This window comes from Bactrocera neohumeralis, chromosome 5 (genome assembly GCF_024586455.1).
Source record: "Bactrocera neohumeralis isolate Rockhampton chromosome 5, APGP_CSIRO_Bneo_wtdbg2-racon-allhic-juicebox.fasta_v2, whole genome shotgun sequence".
Lineage (NCBI taxonomy): Eukaryota > Metazoa > Arthropoda > Insecta > Diptera > Tephritidae > Bactrocera > Bactrocera neohumeralis.
The window spans coordinates 52,187,416-52,208,643 of NC_065922.1; the positions used below are offsets into that span (position 1 = coordinate 52,187,416).

The 21,228-nt window shown below is 36.8% G+C and overlaps 1 protein-coding gene across 2 annotated transcripts in view; it reads left to right on the plus strand.

The window, feature by feature from the left end:
- LOC126758019 (uncharacterized) overlaps window positions 1–21,228 on the plus strand; it is a 179,904-nt gene that overhangs the window by 147,778 nt on the left and 10,898 nt on the right. The window contains exon 1 of one of the 2 annotated variants that reach the window (XM_050472001.1): window positions 18,057–18,114. The exons of the other annotated variant lie outside the window; for it this stretch is intronic. The gene's annotated coding sequence lies outside the window, so the exon portion shown is untranslated. Of the gene's footprint in view, window positions 1–18,056; window positions 18,115–21,228 lie in introns of those variants that run through there. 2 annotated transcript variants of the gene reach the window in all.

The window sequence follows — 21,228 nt, forward strand, 5'->3', positions numbered from 1 at the left end:
ATCCGTTCAGTCCAATTTCGGATGACTCATTCGAGCATTTTGATTGGTAACTGGCGAATGGCGGGTGTTGTTTTGCTCCAAGGCCTGAGTCGAAGCGAGATTGTTCACATAGACTTTAGAATTTACATCAACAAAGTGATGCCGCTTGGGTAGGTCGAGCGGTTTCAGTTCTTGCACAAGCAGTATTTTGTACGCTTTTATTTTAAGATCTCGACGTAAAATACGCCAAGGCGTTTCATACGTAAGTCCGAGTTGCTGCAAAAAGCACCGGATCGACTCTCCACGGCCTTTGTTACACTCTTAGCTTCGGCTAATATATTTTCTTCACTGCGTGCTGGACGTGGCCTGTTCGGACAATATTATCCAATAATAAATGCTGGTTCTCAAGATGGGTAATGGTGTTGCGAATAGTACGCTGAGTAGGCCGATTATATTGACCACAAGTTGAGCGGAACGCACGAAACCCATTCTTTACAGAACGTGAATTTTCGTAATAAAGTTGTACGATTTGTAAACGTTGTTCAGGCGTAAGTCTTTCCACGCTGAAATGCCAAACAATAGTGAACAAAAATAACATGACAGCATGACACGACCCACGCGTGATGTGTCAAAAACGTCCTTTTGAAAAAAGTACCACTAGAGTGATCACCCGCTAGAAACATTTTTGAAACGAATGCTTTGACAATATAGAACAGTGGGTGATAGTGTTATTTTTTCTCTACTTATGTTAATGAAAATTTTAGTTACCTTGAGTACAAATTAGAATTGTTATAATCCATATATAACGGAAAGTTTTGATAATTTAAAGGAACAGAGATAGTCGAACTCTCTACGATTCGGCATAATAGTAAGTCAGTCGAAATTAGTGAAAAAAGAAATCGGTTAAATCTAAAAGAGATTGAAAATCAATAATTTATATCAGCTAAATATAGATCAAAGCTCAAGCGTAAGGTTGGAGGGGGAGACTTCTGCCGGGAGTTCTCACCTCCCTCACCCTCACCCAAATCCCGTGAGGATAGGAAAGAGCAGATGTTCTCTCGTTTTCGTGCATTCGAGAGTAGAATCGATGGAACTTGCGAAAGCTCGGCAAGCATTGGTAAAAAACCAGCATTTGTGGAGTTGCGAAAGCCTTCTGGTCCAAAGTGAAACATAAAATATCAATTCAACTAGTAGCTCTTTCCAAGCTTCACATGGCCGTAATCATATGTGCCTAACTGGATACTGTGCCATTGGCTGTAACGCATCGATTCTAAAGATATTTGAGGTCGTGTCTGGTTCAAGTTGCAGGGAAGAAGATGAGGTGGAAACAATTAGACGCTGTCTCCTCCACTGTCCAGCATTAGCCAGACTAAGATTGAGACATCTCGATTGCTTTACTTTCTACGAACCCGGCGAATTGACTGGAATAAATATAAACCGCCTAGATAAATTTGTGACTGGCTCTAGGCGCTTAGTCGATATACGATTCCATACCTAGCAGTTCTGGGCATTACAACGGCTGCTTTCTCCAAACTGGATAAGGAAGCGAAGCAAATGGGTATGGTAGTGAACGAGGGCAAGACGAAATATCTCCTGTCATCAAACAAACAGTCGTCGCATTCGCGACTTGGCTCACACGTCACAGTTGACAGTCATAATTTCGAAGTCGTAGATAATTTCGTCTATCTTGGAACCGGTATTAACACCAACAACAACGTCAGCCTCGAAATCCAACGCAGAATAATTCTTGCCAACAGGTGCTACTTCGGACTGAGTAGGCAATTGAAGAAGTAAAGTCCTCTCTCGGGGAACAAAAACCAAATTCTACAAGTCACTCATCATCCGCGTCCTCTATATGGTGCAGAGGCATGGATTTTGATAACATCAGATGATTCGAGGCGTTGCGTTCAAATATAATATTAATTTTTCTTGGTGCCAGGAAGGAAAATCAGTAAGAATTTTTTTATTTTCCGGCTGAAGCTGGTTTGAAGATGAAGAAGTAGAAGCGACTTACGCTGAAACAGGCCTTACTTATGCCAGACTTGCCTTACTTTAAGTTGGCCACAACCGGTTAGTCATCTGGGTTGAGTGCGCGGCAGCAGTGGATTTTGCATTCCACTTCAGAGCCCTCGAAAGTAGCGCACTTATAGTCCAAGGGACTTTTATGGCCACTTAAAAATTGCTCTCTGCGGACAATTAAGTCGTAACAAAGCGCTCAACGCTCCGCAGATAATGCAGTGATAAGGCGACGGAGGTGAGCTAATTTAAAATAAAATTAAATTAGCGTCTAAACAATAAAAACTGGGCAAGTAATTATCAAGTGACTACTTGAGGCTAGTTGCCAGCTAAAGTAAATATGTTCATATGTATATATATATGTGTGTTTGTACATAAATGTATGTAAAGCGCTGGTGAAGCGAGGGCGAGAAGTAGCCGCACTAGACGTTCATTAAAAACGCATAAGCGAGTTAGAAGGCAGTGTATGCGTGTGTGTGTTTGTGTGTGATAGAATATGATTAAGTAATAATCAGTATTCCAGCGTTGCATTCATATAATATGAATGTAGGTGTTTGTGAGTACATACATATGTACATAATGATGGGCTGATTGTAGGATGTAAACAAAACGAGCCACAACACAAACAATTGACGGCATGAAGTCAGTTTTGCATACATACATACACACACACAAACGTAAACGAGCGCTGCGTCGGCGCACAAGCACATCACACGCATTGTTCGTTTTGCTTTTGTTATTGCTGCTGACGCGGCAGGAGTGCTGCACTCAAATATTGGCTGGGGTCGTTTTTCTCGCGCCTAACCGATTGTTTACCTTAAAGCTGCTCTCATAAATACGCCTGAGGTATGCCTGGTACTTACACTTATGTATGTACACAAATAAATATTCGAACAATCAAAATGATATTAACATTTTATGTGTATTTAAATAGCAGCGTCAAACCGCCGCGTCACCAGTCACCAGCCACCAGTCACCAGCGACTACTCAGCGACATTGCCGCAAATAATAGCGTTAATCCCCTGCGTCGACTACAAATCTCCTGGCTGAGCGTTATTTTTCATGACCCAAGCGGCGCTGTCGCCGCTGTCCGTTGTCGTCGGCAGGCGCAAATCCATAAATTTCACTGCAGGTGACATTACCTGTGCCGGCAGCCCGGCGTAATCCCGCGTTTGAGCAGTTAACGGAAAGAGTAACCAATAACGCTGTCGGACATATGAGCAACCGGACACCAAATAATAGCTAATAGACAAAGGCAAGAGTATTTATTATATGTATATATAATATATACAAATTAGCCACATATAGTCATATATACTTATGTATGTGTGTATTTGTCTTTGAAGGGTCATAAAAAGGCAATGGTCACCGTTATTGACACCTGAACTGCCGCTGAAACGAACGCCTGCTGTTCCTTAATTAGCAGGTAGGCTAAGAGGCAATTCGCCGGTAGTCAAGGACCAAAGCCAAGCAGCATCGATTGGTTGGTAACATTAGCTGCATGAAAAATCAGTATGAGTCACTTATTGCAGTGCAGAATTTGCGAATTTGCTGATATTTAATTGTTAAAGATTAAAAATTAAGAGAGTAGAAATTATGTGGAAAGAATTATGGGCGAAAAAAGTCTACCCAGAAAATATTGTAAATAATGAACTCAACAAAGGCAGAAATAATAATTTATTAAGACATAAGAAATAGGGTTTGTTCTTATTTCCATTGTTAAATATCAAGAATTACAAGATCCTTTGGTGATAAATTTAATTCGATATGTAAGGTCTGTTCATTTGGAAAACAACTCCACATATATCAATGATTTTTCAAATACCTTTCACTTGACATCTATATTGTTATATTGAATTAGTCTAACCAATCTGTTGTTTAAAATTTTGAGTTAGGTGGCAACTCTCCTCAAATATATTTTCAGTGCTTGAAGCTCATATGATTATTACCCATATTACATGTCTAAACGCCCAGCAGAGTCAGTAGTTTGAGCAATAAAAGATCGGTTTAACCCCACCTTTACTCTAGTGGATAAAGCACTTGCTCAAAGATGCTGCAGCGTGTGCTATTGCTGTTGTAGAGCAGAGTATCCAAGAAGGCCCTGATGAGTCTATCCGCCATCATTCGCAAAACTTGGAGCTGTGCACATCTGCTTTGTCAAAGATTTTTCGGAAGGAACTTGATGAATTCTTACTCGAGTAAGAATTGAAAGTTTGTCAAGCACGTCGCACCTTCGGTGATTGGGTCCAAAACGAGATGGCTACCGCTGCCGATTTTCTCAAGAAAATTTTGTTTCGCGATGATTGAATGGGTACGTTAATGAACAAAATTGTCGCACTTGGAGTGATGATAATCCACAAACCATTGTTGGACGCCGTTACATCGTCAAGATTCGCCGTTTGATATGTTGTATATGCATAATGAATCATTGGTCCGTTGGTTTCTTCAAAAATGAAGACGATCATAATGTTACTGCCAATGGAGAGTGACTTTTTCGTGCTTGAATTGGAGGATGTTGAAACGGACGACTATTAGTTCCAATAAGACCGTATGCCATTGAGCCAACGAAACAAATAATTTTTTGAAGGAAACTTTTAGTGGGCGCATTATCTCGCGTCGTAGCGTGACCTCCAAGATTGTGCGATTTAATACCGCTGAACTACTTTGTATGGGACAATGTGAAGTCGCTAGTCTACACAGTTAAGTCCAAAACGATTGACGCCTGGTAAGAGAATGTTTGACGAGTTATTGTTGACTATGGCCCCAATTGCTGCAAAAAGTGGTCGAAAATTGGACTTCTCGGCTAAAATTTATTCCAGCCAGCTGCGGCGGTCACTTGACCGAAATCTTTTTTAAAGTACTTGTTTAAGGTAAAACTTATCGTTATAATAAAGCTAAATTCTTGGCATAACATTAACTTTTATGGATTTCATTTCTTTTTGAAAGTCACATATTTAATAGAAAAACACCATTTATGTTAATATTAGCAATTTTATGGGTTTAAAAATTTTCAAACTGGTGGCAATTCTTCTTCGAAATATTTTCAACTGACAACTGGAAATAAAAATTAATTGAGGTCTGGCACCTCGATCTATGATCTATTGTGCCCGCTGACAACTAACTTAGGATCGTTTTCTCAATCTGACTAGCAGCCATCAGCCAGTTAACTTCTGGTTAAAAAAAGGTTCTTTACAGAAAGAAGGAGTATTGGTTTAGTTAACCAGAACTTCACTGACAGATGGCTGATAACTAGATATTGGGAAAATGGCTCTTAAAGCTGTTTGGTTTGCTGCGTATCCTGTGATTAAATAATATATTTAGCTTAGTTTACCCATTTTATTGAACTACATTTTTTGAAGAACTGGCTACTCCCTTAAAAAATTTGGTCAAAATAAGTTTCCATATTTAGTAGAGCAGGTGTATGGTCAATTAATTTATGTTGTATTTTTTGTTTTATATCTATTAAATTCAAAAAAGGTGGCAACTCTCCTCAATAAATATTTTCAGCCCTTAGTTTTCTTAAACATTTTGACTTCGTTACGCAATTAATGATTCATTGAATTTAAAATATTATAAGTTAAAAAAATTTTAAACAGGTGGCAGCCTTTTTCAAAAATTTGGCTAATAGTTAACTGACTTAAATCTATTTAGTATAGTAAGTGTATTGCTAAATATTTTTCGTTTTATTTATTTTATTTCTATTAAATTTAAAAAAGGTGGCAACTCTTCTCAATAAATATTTTCAAACTGTTAGATTTCTTAAACGTTTTTACTTCGGTACGCAATTTAATTATTAATTATTTAATTTAAAAAAATTAAAAATTAGAAAAATTTTGAACAGGTGGCAGCCATTCTAAAAAATGTATACAAGCATATTTATTATTAATACTACTTTATAATTTGATATCCATATTGTAATTATTCGTCCATATTAATAGTTTTTTTATTTGAATTTCTCAAACATGTGGCAACTTTGCTTTAATATATATTGAACTTTCTTAAAATTCTTCAGTTGGCTAACAGTGTTCAATATCTTTATTCTATAAACTTTTTCACTTAATATTTTCAAATAGGTGGCAACATTTTTGTTTTAAATCATCGACATATTAAACCAAACAATTCACAAAAAAATATTGAAATCGAGTTTGCTTTCATTAGTATGGTGTCTGTAAATTGCAAATATGACTTTGATATTACTACAGTGGCTTCAAAATAACTGTAGTTAATAAATATGAAGGAGAAATTTGCGACTGAGGTGCTCTTATGTACTATATGTTGGGTATTTGAGATGTCCTGATTTGAGTTCAAAATTCTCCATAAGCTATTTTTGTCATTTTAGTAAGAAGTGGGGGTTTGACCCCTACCTCTTTGACTAAAACACAACCCGAAACTAGGAAGAAACAGTTTGAGTACTAAAATTATTTTATTTTCAAATAATGTTCTTTAACAGCAATTTGTATTCACCAAAATAATAAAGGAATTTCATTGCCTTCAATCATTTCCTGCATTCTACCGTCGCTTCGAGTCAAACCCTTGCTGCCCAACAACAAAAAGTTAATCTACTGTAAATAAATTTACCGACCGCAACTGCCTGCTTATGGTCTACGTGCGCTTCATCACACATCTAACTACGAAGCACATTACCTGTCTCCGCAGGCTTATTTGTTTTCTTTTTCACGTCTACCTTCAATATAAAATAAGGATTGCCTACGCTAGGCTACTCGGAGAAAAAATTTCCCAGAATTGAGAAACAGGCAATTCTTACGTCATTCAGAATTTCGAACAAATTTTATGTCACTTTCTTTGAAGAGAATATCACATTTTTGTGAGAAATACACAGGTGTGCCGTTTTTCAATCGAGTATTTTATTAGCAAACACCTTTGATCATACTAGAATATTATTATCCATGAGAACTATCATTAAGATTTGGTCGTGTTCGAGACAAAAGTTTTTATTCTATTCTTATTTTGATGAAATAATCCATATCCGTTCCGGTTATGTAGGCCTGATCGTCAGGGCAGAAGATTCGACAAGTAGTTTACAAGCCAAGTTACTGAGAGAAGTTTCAACTGTCTACTTCTCCTACTACCAGAGAACTGTATTTCTTTTTATTTCATCTAATTATGAGTACAAACTACCAAATGCTCATACTGGAGCAGACGGGTCGAACAGTTATACTGGATCATGAAGTTGGTTTTGTACAACAAATGTGTCATCAAATACCTTTTCTACGAAACCTTTTATAGACCAACGTTCTTTTTTGACTTTTCCTTAAATCTAGAAGATAAGTCATTCGATTAGAGCTAGGTACCTGTTGGCTGTTGTACCTCTCCCTGGGCAGCCAAGGATGATTTTAGCTCCTTAAATTCAATTTGGCGGTATAGTTTCACTAAAGCGAAGTTTAAAAACTAAAACGAGAATAGATTAGAGAGGTTTTACTTAGTTTGAGTACATACCATATATATTAGAATTGTATCGTTTTGAAGCCGTTAAAAACCAACTGAGCGAGTGGCTCCTGTTAAGCTAAAGCAAGTAGCCGTTGCATGAAACACTTTTATCAGTTTCTAAATTAAAAACAAGTAAGGAAGGGCTAAGTTCGGGTGTCACCGAACATTTTATACTCTCGCATGGTAAAGTGATAATCGAGATTTCATTATCCGTCATTTACATATTTTTCAAATACCGTATTTGTGTAAAGTTTTATTCCGCTATCATCATTGGTTCCTAATGTTTATACTCGTATTATACAAAGAAGGCATCAGATGGAATTCAAAATAGCTTTATATTGGAAGAAGGCGTGGTTGTGAACCGATTTCAGCCATATTTCGTACATGTCATCAGGGTGTTAAGAAAACATTATATACCGAATTTCATTGAAATCGGTCTAGTAGCTCCTGAGATATGCTTCTTGGTCCATAAGTGGGCGGCGCCACGCCCATTTTCAATTTTTAAAAAAAGCCTGGGGGCAGCTTCCTTCTGCCATTTCTTCCGTAAAATTTAGTGTTTCTGACGTTTTTTGTTAGTCGGTTAACGCACTTTTAGTGATTTTGAACATAACCTTTGTATGGGAGGTGGGCGTGGTTATTATCCGATTTCTTCCATTTTTGAACTGTATATGGAAATACCTGAAGAAAACGACTCTGTAGAGTTTGGTTGACATAGCTATAATAGTTTCCGAGATATGTACAAAAAACTTAGTAGGGGGCGGGGCCACGCCCACTTTTCCAAAAAAAAATACGTTCAAATATGCCCCTCTCTAATGCAATCCTTTGTGCCAAATTTCACTTTAATATCTTTATTTATGGCTTAGTTATGACACTTTATAGGTTTTCGGTTTCCGCCATTTTGTGGGCGTGACAGTGGGCCGATTTTGCCCATCTTCGAACTTTACCTTCTTATGGAGCCAAGGAATACGTGTACCAAGTTTCATCATGATATCTCAATTTTTACTCAAGTTACAGCTTGCACGGACGGACGGACAGACGGACGGACGGACAGACAGACATCCGGATTTCGACTCTACTCGTCGCCCTGATCACTTTGGTATATATAACCCTATATCTGACTCTTTTAGTTTTAGGACTTACAAACAACCGTTATGTGAACAAAACTATAATACTCTCGTTAGCAACATTGTTGCGAGAGTATAAAAAAATTAGTGGAGACCCACCTAAAGTACTTTAAGCTTCACTATGAAGGGAGCCAATTTTTGGGAAAGTAGAGGAGATTCTAAAATTGTGTACATCTTTTCAGTGGATCAAATCAATAAATGTTCAAGTTGAGTCTGGTAATTTCAGGGATGATTTATCTATGTTCGATACCAAACGAGGTGCGACTTCTTCAGTCTACTCCTTGAGAAAATAATTCGAGCTGCAGAACTAAATAGAGAAGGTACAATCTTCTAAAAGAGCGTACTGGCATACGCCAATATATTGATATCATTGGCCTTAACATCCGCGTCGGTAGCTTTGCTTTCCAGAGACTGGATATGGAATGGAAGCACATAGGTCTGGTACTGAACGAGGGCAAGACGAAATATCTCCTGCCATAACTTGGAAGTTGTAGATAATTTCTTCTATCTTGGAACTAATATCAACACCAACAACAATGTCAGCATCGAAATCCAACGCAGAATAACTCTTGCCAACAGGTGCTACTTCGGACTGAGTAGACAATTGAGAAGTAAAGTCCTCTTTCGACGAACAAAAGACCACACTCCCGTCCTGCTATACGGTGCAGAGGCCTGGACGATGATGATGATGAGTCGACGTTACGAGTAGTCGAGGGAAACGTTCTGCGAATTAAGAGACAGCGGCTACATTGGCTAGGTCTTATCATCCGAATGGATGTAAACACTCCAGCTCTGAGAGTATTCAACTCAGTACCCGCAGAGGTAAGCAGAGGAAGAGGAAGATTCCACTCTGTTTGAAAAACCAGGTGGAGAAGGGCACGGCTACATATAGAATCTTGGCAATCAGTGAAAATGAAGAACGACTTTTGCGCTGTTGTAAACTCGACTATAACCGCGTAAGCGATGTCTACGTCAATAAAAAAGAAGAAGAAGTACATACATACATACATGTATGTGTATATATATTTAAGTCCTCTTCACCTGTACAGTTCGGTTCTCATGACTTTATCTGCCACAAATCATACTAAACCATAGAACAGTAAGTAATATGCGTGTATACAAAACATTTTCCAAGAAGCACAACCTCCTTTCTTTCAACAAGATCACAAATGTTTTCAGTTTTTTATTAATTTTTTTTTTATTAAGAACAACTCTTGGCTTCCTAAGCATATGTAGGTATGTACTTCAGTTGTTTTTATGCTCTAAAGAACAACTTAAAATTGTGTTTGAATTATTGGGAAGCGTTTAGAATTAGAGCTATTATGCATTGTTGTTGTTTTTCATGTTTAATTTTTTTTGTTTTCTTTTTTTTTTTTGTTTTTGTTATTCCCATTGGCGGCGCGCTTGATTTCACTTGTCCATTGTAGAGGCTGCCTACTGTTAAACGAGATCTTACCACCGTTTGCTCGCTTATGAAAGAACAAATAATAACTACAACAACAACAACAAAATACTTTATCTTAATAATTTTCATCCCACGCAAGCACTTCTAAACTGATCTCGTGCAGATAGGGAGCGCGTGTAGGTACAACCTTTTTCTAATCTTTTTAGAATGAGTAGCAGAAACAAAAAACAACAAACACATGCATATACATACACACGTGTGCGAGGTTAGAACAACCTTTTTTTATTACGTTTCTAAACTTTTCTACCGTTAAATTAAATAAAAGAGAGAATAATGAACAACATTAGTGGCCGAGTTTCACACGATTTGTCAGTCGTTCGGTCGTCTGGTTCTTTGGAGCTCCCAGCAAAACGCTCATTGCATCAAGCGGACGCACGGTGTGACTGACAGCTAGTCAACCTACGCGGAAATTAATGCTTCAGTTGATTGGAAAGTTTATGCGTTGGATCAAATTACGCGCCGAACCGTTTGAAGTACTGGCCTGGCCAAGAAGCAGACATGTGTGAGCTTCAAATTGAAGACTCTTCCAAAATAGTAAATCAAAAGCAGATCAAAAGCATTGATACAGCGCACTTCTCAAGCACTTCTTGTGTGAATGAAAGACAGAAATAAAATTAAAAGAATTAAGAAACAGCAGAACACTTCCTATCTCAGACAAATAAATAGCAGATTTTGACCGCAATGCAACCGCCACCGCGTGTCTACTATTTCATTTGACTGCAAGCGCTGCATTCGCATCTTTTGTTTACTTAATTATTTGAAAAAGATTTTGTGTGAATTTTATGACTTACTTCTGACTCTCGCAGCGCTGTCCAGCACCGGTGAGGTGGTCTTCTACTCATATGAATCTACATACATTTGGCTCACCCTCCAAGCGAGCCACAAAAATAAATGTTTCTTTTTTATTGTCTTTTTTACAAAATAAAATTTTATATTCCGTTCACCTTTTGGCGCTCGTAACGTTTTCTACAGAATTTGTTATAAATTTAGTTGTTAGTTTTTGTATCTTTTTGATTTCCCTGTTGTATTTATGCTTGTAAAGATTTCAGATTAAACTCATTAAAAGTTTTATGCTAACTAATTATGTTTCTTTTGGTGGTGGGAAGGCGAGTACTTGTACTATTATTTAGTAATACATATATACCCAGTAGTCAAATGAACTAGTAGGAAACGCAAGTCAAACTGGTTGAACCACTGTCTTTTAAGGAGTTATATTCATCTGGAAGTCAGCAAAATACGTGCTTTTTTGGTGTTATGGCATTATCTATATATATAAAAGAAAGTGACGTTAGTTACTACGCTTATAACTGGAGAACGTCTGGACCGATTTCGGTGATTACCACCAATTCGGACAGGTCTCTGCCCAAACAAGGAGAATACTTAAGAAAATTCTGGAAAATTTTCCGAAAAAAAAATTATGAAGAAAATAAATTTTCAAATACGATTTTAAAAAGGAAATAAAAACGAACATGATTTTAAATGCTGTATTTTTTTCAATTTTTTTCAATTTTTGTTTGTTTTGTTTTTTAATATTTTGATTTGTTCAATTTCGGTCGCTTGCTTTTTTATTCTGGCTATTTAAAAGAAAAATTTTTGAAAATTATTCAGTATATTATTTATATGTGTTGCAGATTGAAATTTGTTACGAAGCCACGAAGAGGTCGCCGTAATATCGGTCGGCGTTCTTTTTGCCATCAACGTATGGCAGCCCAAGCAAGGCAAGGCAAGAAGTACTTCCAGGATGCGGTGACAAACTTGCGGAATAATGGATCGCGGTCAATCAGCAAGCGTTCGTCACGATATCACAGCACGACTTTTCAAACAACAGTTACGATGTTTCATGGACTTTATCTTGGAGTAATGTAGGTATATGTGGTGCTGTTAGATGCTAGATGTATTATGTTGAGTGACAACAGAGAGGTTTGTCGCACGTACACATTCTTCTTTGGATGGTGGATGGTGGTTACACCAGATCAAATTGAAGAAATCATTTCTGCGGAAATTCCTGACGCAGAGAAAGATTCAGTATTATAAGAAGTGATGTAAACCAATATGGTACATGGACCTTGCGGACACCATAATCCCACTTCGGTTTGTATGTCTGATAATAAATGCACGAAACACTATCCACGTGCTTTTCTTTCGGAAACACAAACTAGAAATGATGGATATCCAATGTATCAGCGTCGCTCACCAGATGACAATGGCAGAACATTTAGCATTCAATTTAGAGGCGTGAATATCGAAGTTAACAACACATCGAAGTCGACAACATATGGATCGTACCATATTCGCCACTGTTGTCTAATTCACATTCAAAAGTCATGTCAATTTTGCGTATTGCAGTTAAGTGTAATCGATAAAATACGTGTGTAGATACGTCGCCGAAGGAAACAACATGGCGGTTACTGGTCTTGAACGATACGGTCGATACGTGAACTGCAATAAAGCGCTTTGTATGTTATTTACTTTTGCGATTCATGAACGTTTTCCGACTGTTGTGCGTCTCGCAGTTAATTGGGAGAATGACCAAATAGTCTATTTCAACACAGAGAATACAGTACAGACAGGGGAAACACCCCCAGCAACATAATTAACATTTACGAGTTTTTTCTCAACTTTCGTCAGTGAACCGTTTGCGAGAACTTGCTCTATTCGGAAATACCTTGATCTTATACATACAATTACAATTACAATTGCTGGAACATGATAATCACTGGAATGAAGTTCGCACACTTTTCGCGATGATCAGCCTTCAAATTCGCGTCAGTTATGAAATACGACCAAAAATTACATTGCCGAAGACATTTTACATCGTATACGCTAAGAATTGGAAATGGGTCAATACCGGTTGATACTTCCGGTGGTTTGATATCAATTCCATATGCCGTTTATCAATACACGAAAGATGGACTCATCAGGAATGTTTATACGAACATTGGATAAATTATCGTTAGCACGATTCCTTAAATGCATGCGCAATGTTAGCTGACAAAAATACTGATGTTGTTGGCTTAAACTGGAAGATTCAGAGTCAGATTCCGGGAGACTTGCGGTCATACAAATCGATCGATCGTCTTGACAATGAGGACGACGCCGTGAATTATCCAGTGGAATTTCTAAATGCTTTGGGCAGGCTTGGTATGCCACCGCATCATTTGCGTCTCAAAGTTGGATCTGTCGTTATTATGTTTCGCAATATGATTGTGACGCATCTATCAAATACATGGGGCAGAATGCTTGATTCTACGGATGTCTTTTGAATTCTAAAGATTTGCCGTTTCAGTTCAAACGTATTCCGTTTCCAGGGAAAATTGCATTTGAAATGACAATCGACAGGACACAAAGATAATCGCATAGTGTGTGGCATAAATTTGGAAATGCTATAATTTTCACACGGCCAGATATACGTGGCGTACTCACGAGTTGGAAAACCATCTCTTCTGTACACCGGAACAGCAACCAAAAATTGTTGTTTATCAAGCTGCGTTACATTGAAAAAAATGTAGAAAAATCTCAAATAAATGATAATCAACACAATATGAATTTTTGTCTTTTCAATTCAAAAGACATAATTTCGCGCAGGACAACGGCTGCGGGGTCAGCTAGTATTTTATAAATATATGGTAGTCGAAAAAGTCTTTTCGTATTTATAATCAAACTTCAACTTATTTTTTTTTATATTTATATTGAACTGTAATGAACCAAATATGTACCATTTTGATTGACCACTTTTCTGGTTTCTCGGCGAAAAACTGCGGCAAGTAATTTTCACATTCTTCTCTTCAAGCCAACTTTACTCCATTAACGGAGTACTGCATTGACCGAAACAAATGGTAGTCCGATGGTGCAAGGCCAGGACTATACGGTGGATACATCAAAACTTCCCAGCTAAGCTCTCCCAGTTTTTGCAAAGTCATCAAAAATGTGTGTGGTCTAGCGTTGTCCTGATGGAAGACGAAGCCCTTTCTGTTGATCAGTTCTAACCGTTTTTTTCGATGGTTTGCTTCAACCTCATTTTCTGTTGACAGTAAAATGTAGAATCATCGTTTGACCGGCTGGAGCAGCTCAGAGTGGATGATTAATTTTCAATCTCACTAAACACTCAGCATAAGATTACGAGGCGTCAATGCTGGCTTTGCGACCATTTGTTGAGCTTTACCACGCTTGGACCATGATCTTTTTCGCACATTATTGTCGTATTTGATCCACTTTTCGTCTCCTGTTACCATTCGCTTCAGAAATGGTTCGACTTCATTTCGTTTCAGCAAAGAACCTCAGATGTTAACTCGGTCCATTAGATTTTTCACAGACACTTCATGTGATACCCAAACATCGAACTTCTTTTTGTAGCCAGCCTTTTTTAAATGGTTCAAAACCGTTTGATGATGAGTGTTAAGTTCCTTAGCGATGTCATGGCTGGGTATGTGACGGTTTTGGTCAATCTTTTTCGTAATTTCATCGACCTTCTCAACGATAGGTCGACCAGAGCGAAGTGCATCTTTCACATCGAAATTTCCAGAACGGAAACGAGCGAACCATTGTTTTAGTCCACAAACTCTATTGACAAAATACGAAAATACTACTTAATATTTCTTCGTACACCTACTAGCAAGAATTTACTATACACTTCTCTTTTCATTGCTTTATTAGAGTGTGTTCATACGAGGTCTCTTTTGTCGACCAAAGAACCGCTCGAAATAATGAAAATATTGTTGCTGAAAACCGCAATTTGTCGAGTCCGAGACGTTTACAAGAGTTGGAATTGGCGTAAACCACAACCTGGCGTGCCACACAGAATGTGCAAAAACAAATTATTGCGAGAAAAGTTTGGAGATTAGATTATGTCAACAAATTATGTCATTGAATGGCCTCCAAGAAGTTGTGATTTACCACCATTAGACTAATTATTATTTTCGGGTTATTTGAAGTCATTGGTCTTTAGCATTAAACCAGACTCTCTTCAAGCTTTAGAAGTCAATATTTAAAGTGTTATTCATGACATACCATGTATTATCGCAACATGTTGTACGGAGTTCAAAACTTATACTGACCCGAAGGTAATCGAAGTTATGATACAGAAGATGCAAATTTGACACGAACGTAAAACCAAACTATATTATTAAGGGGTCGTAAAACACTTAATTTTTTATTTATTTAACATATTCTGTTATTAGAATAATTTGGTTACATTAAAAAATCTATATGAAGAATGATATACTATTTATAATCTGCCATGGTCTACAATAATAAAAATATTTTTGGGTCAGTATCTCTGCCATTTTATATAAACAATTATTTTTTACTTATTAGATCTAACTTGGTCTACTAGCAGTATATGCTTTCTGCTATTTTTGTTCCATGTTTTAGTTTTCGGCGCAGAAATACTTTTTCCTATGATCGTTGTAGTTATTTATGAAATACATTTGTTTTATCATCTTTTATTTTATACAAAAGAAGTAGGAAGAAAAAAAAAGAAGAAAAATGAAAGGTCATCATAAGGATGTTTTCTTTTCTTACGTTGTAAAAGTTCATTTAATCAATGTTGTCTAATATAGTATTTTTCAAAGCACCTTATTATGTATAATTATTACATTTTATATTCAAAAACCATTTTAATATACAGTGAGTTCAAAAAGTGTTCACGTAATGCAAAATTTTACTTTTATCATTGAATTTCATCCAAATATGACAATACTTCAAGAAACATTTTTTGCTGTTATATGGCATCGATATTCTAGTTTTCAAAGCCCACTTCGGTAGATTTCCATGTTTATTTAAATTTGAATAAATACAGTTCAAATCCGTAAGCGCACGTGAACACTTTCTGAGCTGATGTGACGCAGTATGTAACTAATTTCGTTGTTACAAAATAGTTGTTAGCATTTTTTAATAATTTTATTGTGCGAAGTATTTCACATTTACTAAGGTTTGTAACAAAAATTAAAGGTCGAAAAATTGCAAATTTATCAAACTTGGTCAATTTTCAGACAGGACTAAAAAACTGAACCGCTTTTTGCAAAAAGCTGTATGTTCGGACTTGCAGGAGGGGGTTTCAGTTAGAGAGATTGCTAAAAATATAAAATTTCAATTGATGTCATCAACAAAATAAAAAAACAAGGCAATATCAACACACCACCCAAAAATTTAGGCAGGCCCAAAAAGCCACTCCTCCAACAGAAAGAACTTTACGGCGTCTTATCATGACTGAATCAGCTAAAAACGCAGTGGAGGCTAAGAAAGTGTTATTATCGTCTTTAGGCACTAGAGTATGCAACAATACCTTTCGAAATCCGCTGAAAAGTTCCAATAGGCGTGCAAGACCAATGATTAAAAACCGTACATGTCAGCGAAGAACAAAGCGGCTGGAATGAAATTTGCGAAAGAAGTCAAAAACTGGACAAGTGAACAGTTCAAACTAGTAATTTGGTCTGACGAAACGAAAATTATTCGTATTAATTCAGATAGACGCATTTGGACATGGTTTGACAACCGATGCGGTCTTACGGATAGGAATATGTTGCGCACACTTAAATTTGGAGGTGGTTCACATATGGTGTGGGGTTTTTTCTGTGGCGGAAAGGTAGGAAAACTGCGTCGAATTAACGGAATAATGGGGGCTAAGGACTATATTAGCATTGTAGAGGATTCACTTATCCCTAGCTTCGAAATTTTTGGATATGTACCCGATGATTTGTTACACATGCAAAATAATGACCCCAAACATATCGACCATATTACAAAATCTTTCTTGAAAATTAACGGAATTCGAGTAGTGGAGTGGCCAGCTCAGTCACCCGATGTGAATCCTATTAAAAATTTATGGGCGATTGTTAAAAAACGGTTTACTGTTCAAAGAGAAAGACCAAAAACCATAGATGAACTCTGGAATCAAGTTGAACGAGTTTGGAATAGCTTTTCACCAGAAATATTAGATTATCTAACTAACTTTATACCTGACCATATTAAAGCAGTCATAAAAGCTAACGGCGGTCCCCCAATTTATTAGTTATTGAACTTCAATCGCCACTTTACCTCTAAGTTCAAATAATGTTCACATAAATTGTATTACTTTATATCTACTGTAGCCACAGGAGATTATTAAATGAAGTGCTTGTTTATGTTAAAAAGTTTTTGATTAAATATACTTTACTTTTCGTAAAATAAAATTTAATTTGAATGTTAATTTTTCTAAAGATCAGCTGCAGCACTATTTTTTACTATACGTGAACACTTTTTTGAACTCACTGTACTTATTTTCAGAGTTTAAAAAAAATCGCATGCGAGTTCTTTCATTTGACACCTCAATCGCCAAATTGCTGCTCTAATTCACAAACAACATTTCAAGGAGCAGCAACAGCTACCGCAATGTAGTCGGCATGTAGCGAGTGCATTACCCCTTCGCTATGCTGCGATGTGCAAACGCAAAGGAAGGTGGACAAAAACAACGGACGCCTTCGCCACATTCCGACTCCCCACATACAACAAACACATCAGCATCACCTCGTGTCGTGGCGAACTCTACACACTCATTACACACATTTGCTCAGCGACAGTCAATTGGAATTTTTCAATCGCGATCGGTCATCGGTCAAACGGCGCGTCAGTTCGTGTTGCGGGAAAAATAGTAATAAACGCGTAAGAAATTTCTAGTAAAAGTGCTTTTTAAATTATTTTGTTTAATCTAAAAGCTTGAGTCAGAGTTGTGCAAATTAAATGAAAACTTAAAAGTAAAAGTGAAAAAATGTAAGTGTTCTAGTAAAAGCAAAGAATTTGTGTGAAGTGAAATAAAAGAGTGTGCAAAGGTAATTTTGTTTTCTATGATATGTTCATGTTTGTGTTTTTAATGGTATTAATAGCAAAGTGAGTGGAAATCGAATATAGCATATCATTCATAAATAGTGCTGTAGTGCTCTAGTGAATTAGTGAATTAATTTCTTTTAAATAATACATACTTATTTCGTGAAATATGAAGTCAAGCGTTCGTTCTTTCGTTGTTCGTCTATCGTCGTTCGCTAATTAAGCAACAACGTCGTTCGTATAAACAAACAAATAATATCAGTCCAGGAGAGTAAAGTAAAGGTAGGTACAGGGTGTTTGTATACGAATAGTTTCATTTTTAATTTCAAAATTAATCTGGCTGATGCTCTGAAAAATGTCAGTTGACAAATTTTCTTTTAGAAAATGTACATGTATATTCTTCGTCCACCCATATTGCCATTATTATGTATCAAACTTTATTAAGAGTAAAATTGTTTTATTTATTAAGGAATCTTACTAATTATTCGATATTTTGAGTGTCGAACCAGTCATTTGAAAAGAACACCGATTTGTTATACTTAAACGAAGATAAGAGTGACTAAAGTTTCGTTTCAAAAATCAAGGTCTTTTTTCTAATCTTTACGCAGTAGTTCGGTATTTCTATTTTGATCTTTCCCGCTTAAATTTAGTAGAATAAATACCCAAATACTGGCTTTATAACTAGAACATAACTCTGCTAATTCGACAATATTTAGTTGTCTTTCATGTCAGTTATCTGATAGTTTGTACATATGCAAATAAAGGTGTTGCTTAAAAACAAGGTGGTCACAAGTTTATATTAATTTATCATAATAAAGGATATATTCACTAAAAGTTGTATTTATTGAAATGGTCGCACAAGTAGGAGTTTTTTAGAACTTTACACATGTAATCCAAATCGGTTATATAACTTCAAGGCAATGAAAAAACGTATTTATAATACATTAAGACAAAAAAATCATCCGGTAATTGTAAATAATAATAATTCCCGGGTAAATAATATTGCAAAAATATATATTTTGCTAAGTGAATAGAACTTTCTTTAGTTACTAAGCCAAATATGAGCACGATCTGTCAACCAGTTTGTTTACACCAGCTGCTTACGTCGGTGCACCTCAGTAGTGCGTTGCGATTTTTACAATGGATAAAAATATCGAAGAAAGTATTTCTCTCAAATTTTGTATTTCTAACCAAATTTCGTGTGCGGAATCGTTGCGAGTATTGGAAAGGAATTACGGTGATTCAGTTTTATCAAAAACACCAGCCTTCGAGTGGTACAAAGCCTTCAAAGACGGTCTAGAGATCGTTGAAAACATCTGGAAATATTAAAGAATAATTAAATATTTTGCGTTTTATTCATAATTTCTGATACTTTTTTGTATGTATACAAAATTGTATACAAGTATTGAACGGAAAACTCCACCACCATACGAGAGTCTTCGAATAGTATGACAAAACTTCATTTGAAATTTTTGAAAAGCTATAATAAAGGGTGTTGTTTTTAGACATTTGGTTTCCAAGATGATTAACCTTATTATAAAGATAAAAGATTGTCATTATGTTTCAAAAATGATTTCAACCGCCGCGACTGGCTCGAATAAATGGCAGCCGAGTCACAATTTTCGACGCCTTTTGCAGCAATTCAAACAAAAGTTAGCATCATCGCTGAACAGAATTTTCCTGTGAATATAAGGTTCGGTGGTTAACTGCGTTTTGGCCCATTGCGATGTTTAAGTATAAAGGATACAAAAGTGACGCTCTGGGCTAACTTGCACCAAAGAAGAAATTATTTTTATAAGTGATCATGTATCCAAAATTTTAATTCAGTTCAGTTTGCCACAAAGTTTATAAATACAAAACAAAAATGACCGTAGCGATGAGCCAAGACGATGTATCCATATCCGTCTGACTGTCTTTCTGTACATATGTATGTATGTACTACTGTGCCCAAAAAATAAGGTGACATTTGAATTTAAACTGCGCGCGTCGAAGGATTTGGAGAATTATTTTTTTTTTAGGTTGGTAGTACTGTCAGTCACATTTATGTCAAATTTCATGTCACAATATTCATTAGGGTTTGAGATACGTGTCGTTTTGTGAGCTGCTAAAAGTGAGTTTTTCGTTTTTTGCGATGTCGTAATTTGTTGAGCAAAGAATTTGTATTAAATTTTGTTTACAGAACCAATTTTCTGATGCAGATACGTTGAGGATGGTGCAGAAAGCCTTTGGTGATGAGGCTATGTCTAAAAAAAATGTTTACAAGTGGTATAGTGTGTTCCAAGCCGGCCGTGAACGTGTCGAAGACGAAGAGCGTCCAGGGCGACCATCAACCTCAACCGACGAAGCTCACGTTCAACAAATCAAAGATTTGATGTTGAAAAACCATCGATTAACAATTAGAGACCTTGCTGATGAAGTTGACATATCGAAAGGCTCAGCCAATACCATTTTGAAGGATGTTTTAGGCCTCAAGCGCGTCAAATCTCGACTGGCGCCGAAAACATTGAATTTTTTGGAAAAAAGGCGTCGCGTTGAAGTGTGTGAAACGATGCTTTCCGACTACCAGGGTGTCATGAAACGCTTTATAACTGGCGATGAGACTTGGATCTATGTTTACGACCCCGAAACAACCGATCAATCGAGCGAATATCGTGCGAAAAGAGAGCCGAGACCAAAAAAATCGCGCCAAAGTCGCTCAAAAAGCAAGGTCATGTTGACTGTTTTCTTCGATTATGGTGGTGTTGTGCATTATGAATTCCTTCCAACCGGTCAAACAGTCAACAAGGAATATTATTTCAACGTTATGCGTCGTTTGCGTAACGCTATCCGCCTAAAAAGGCCGGAATTGTGGAAAGACATTTCTTGGTTTTTACACCACGATAATGCACCATCCCATACTGCCCTCGTAATTCGTGATCATTTCGCCAAAAACTCAACCCATATCGTTCCGCTGGCTGTTCACCAAACTCAAAAGACCGCTCCGGGGACACCGTTTTTATACGATAGAGGAGATTCAAGCCGCAGCGAAGACGGAACTGAAGGCCATCCCGCAAAGTGACTACAACCAGTGTTTCGAAGATTGGAAAATCCGTTGGCATAAGTGCATTGCATCGGGAGGGGATTACTTTGAAGGGGATGAAATTGATTTGGAAGAATAAATAAATAATTTTCAAAATAAATACAATGTCACCTTATTTTTTATACCTAAACGTATCCCTGGATTTTTGAGTTCTTTTACTTAAAGCATTACTCATTTATCTGAACCGCCTTTATCGGATCACTATAGGATGTAGCCTGCCGTAAAAGCTGATATTAAACACAAGTTCCTGTGCGGAAAACTTTTTCATTTGATAAAGTATGTTCAAGAAATTAAGCACAGATTATTGTTGAAGAAAA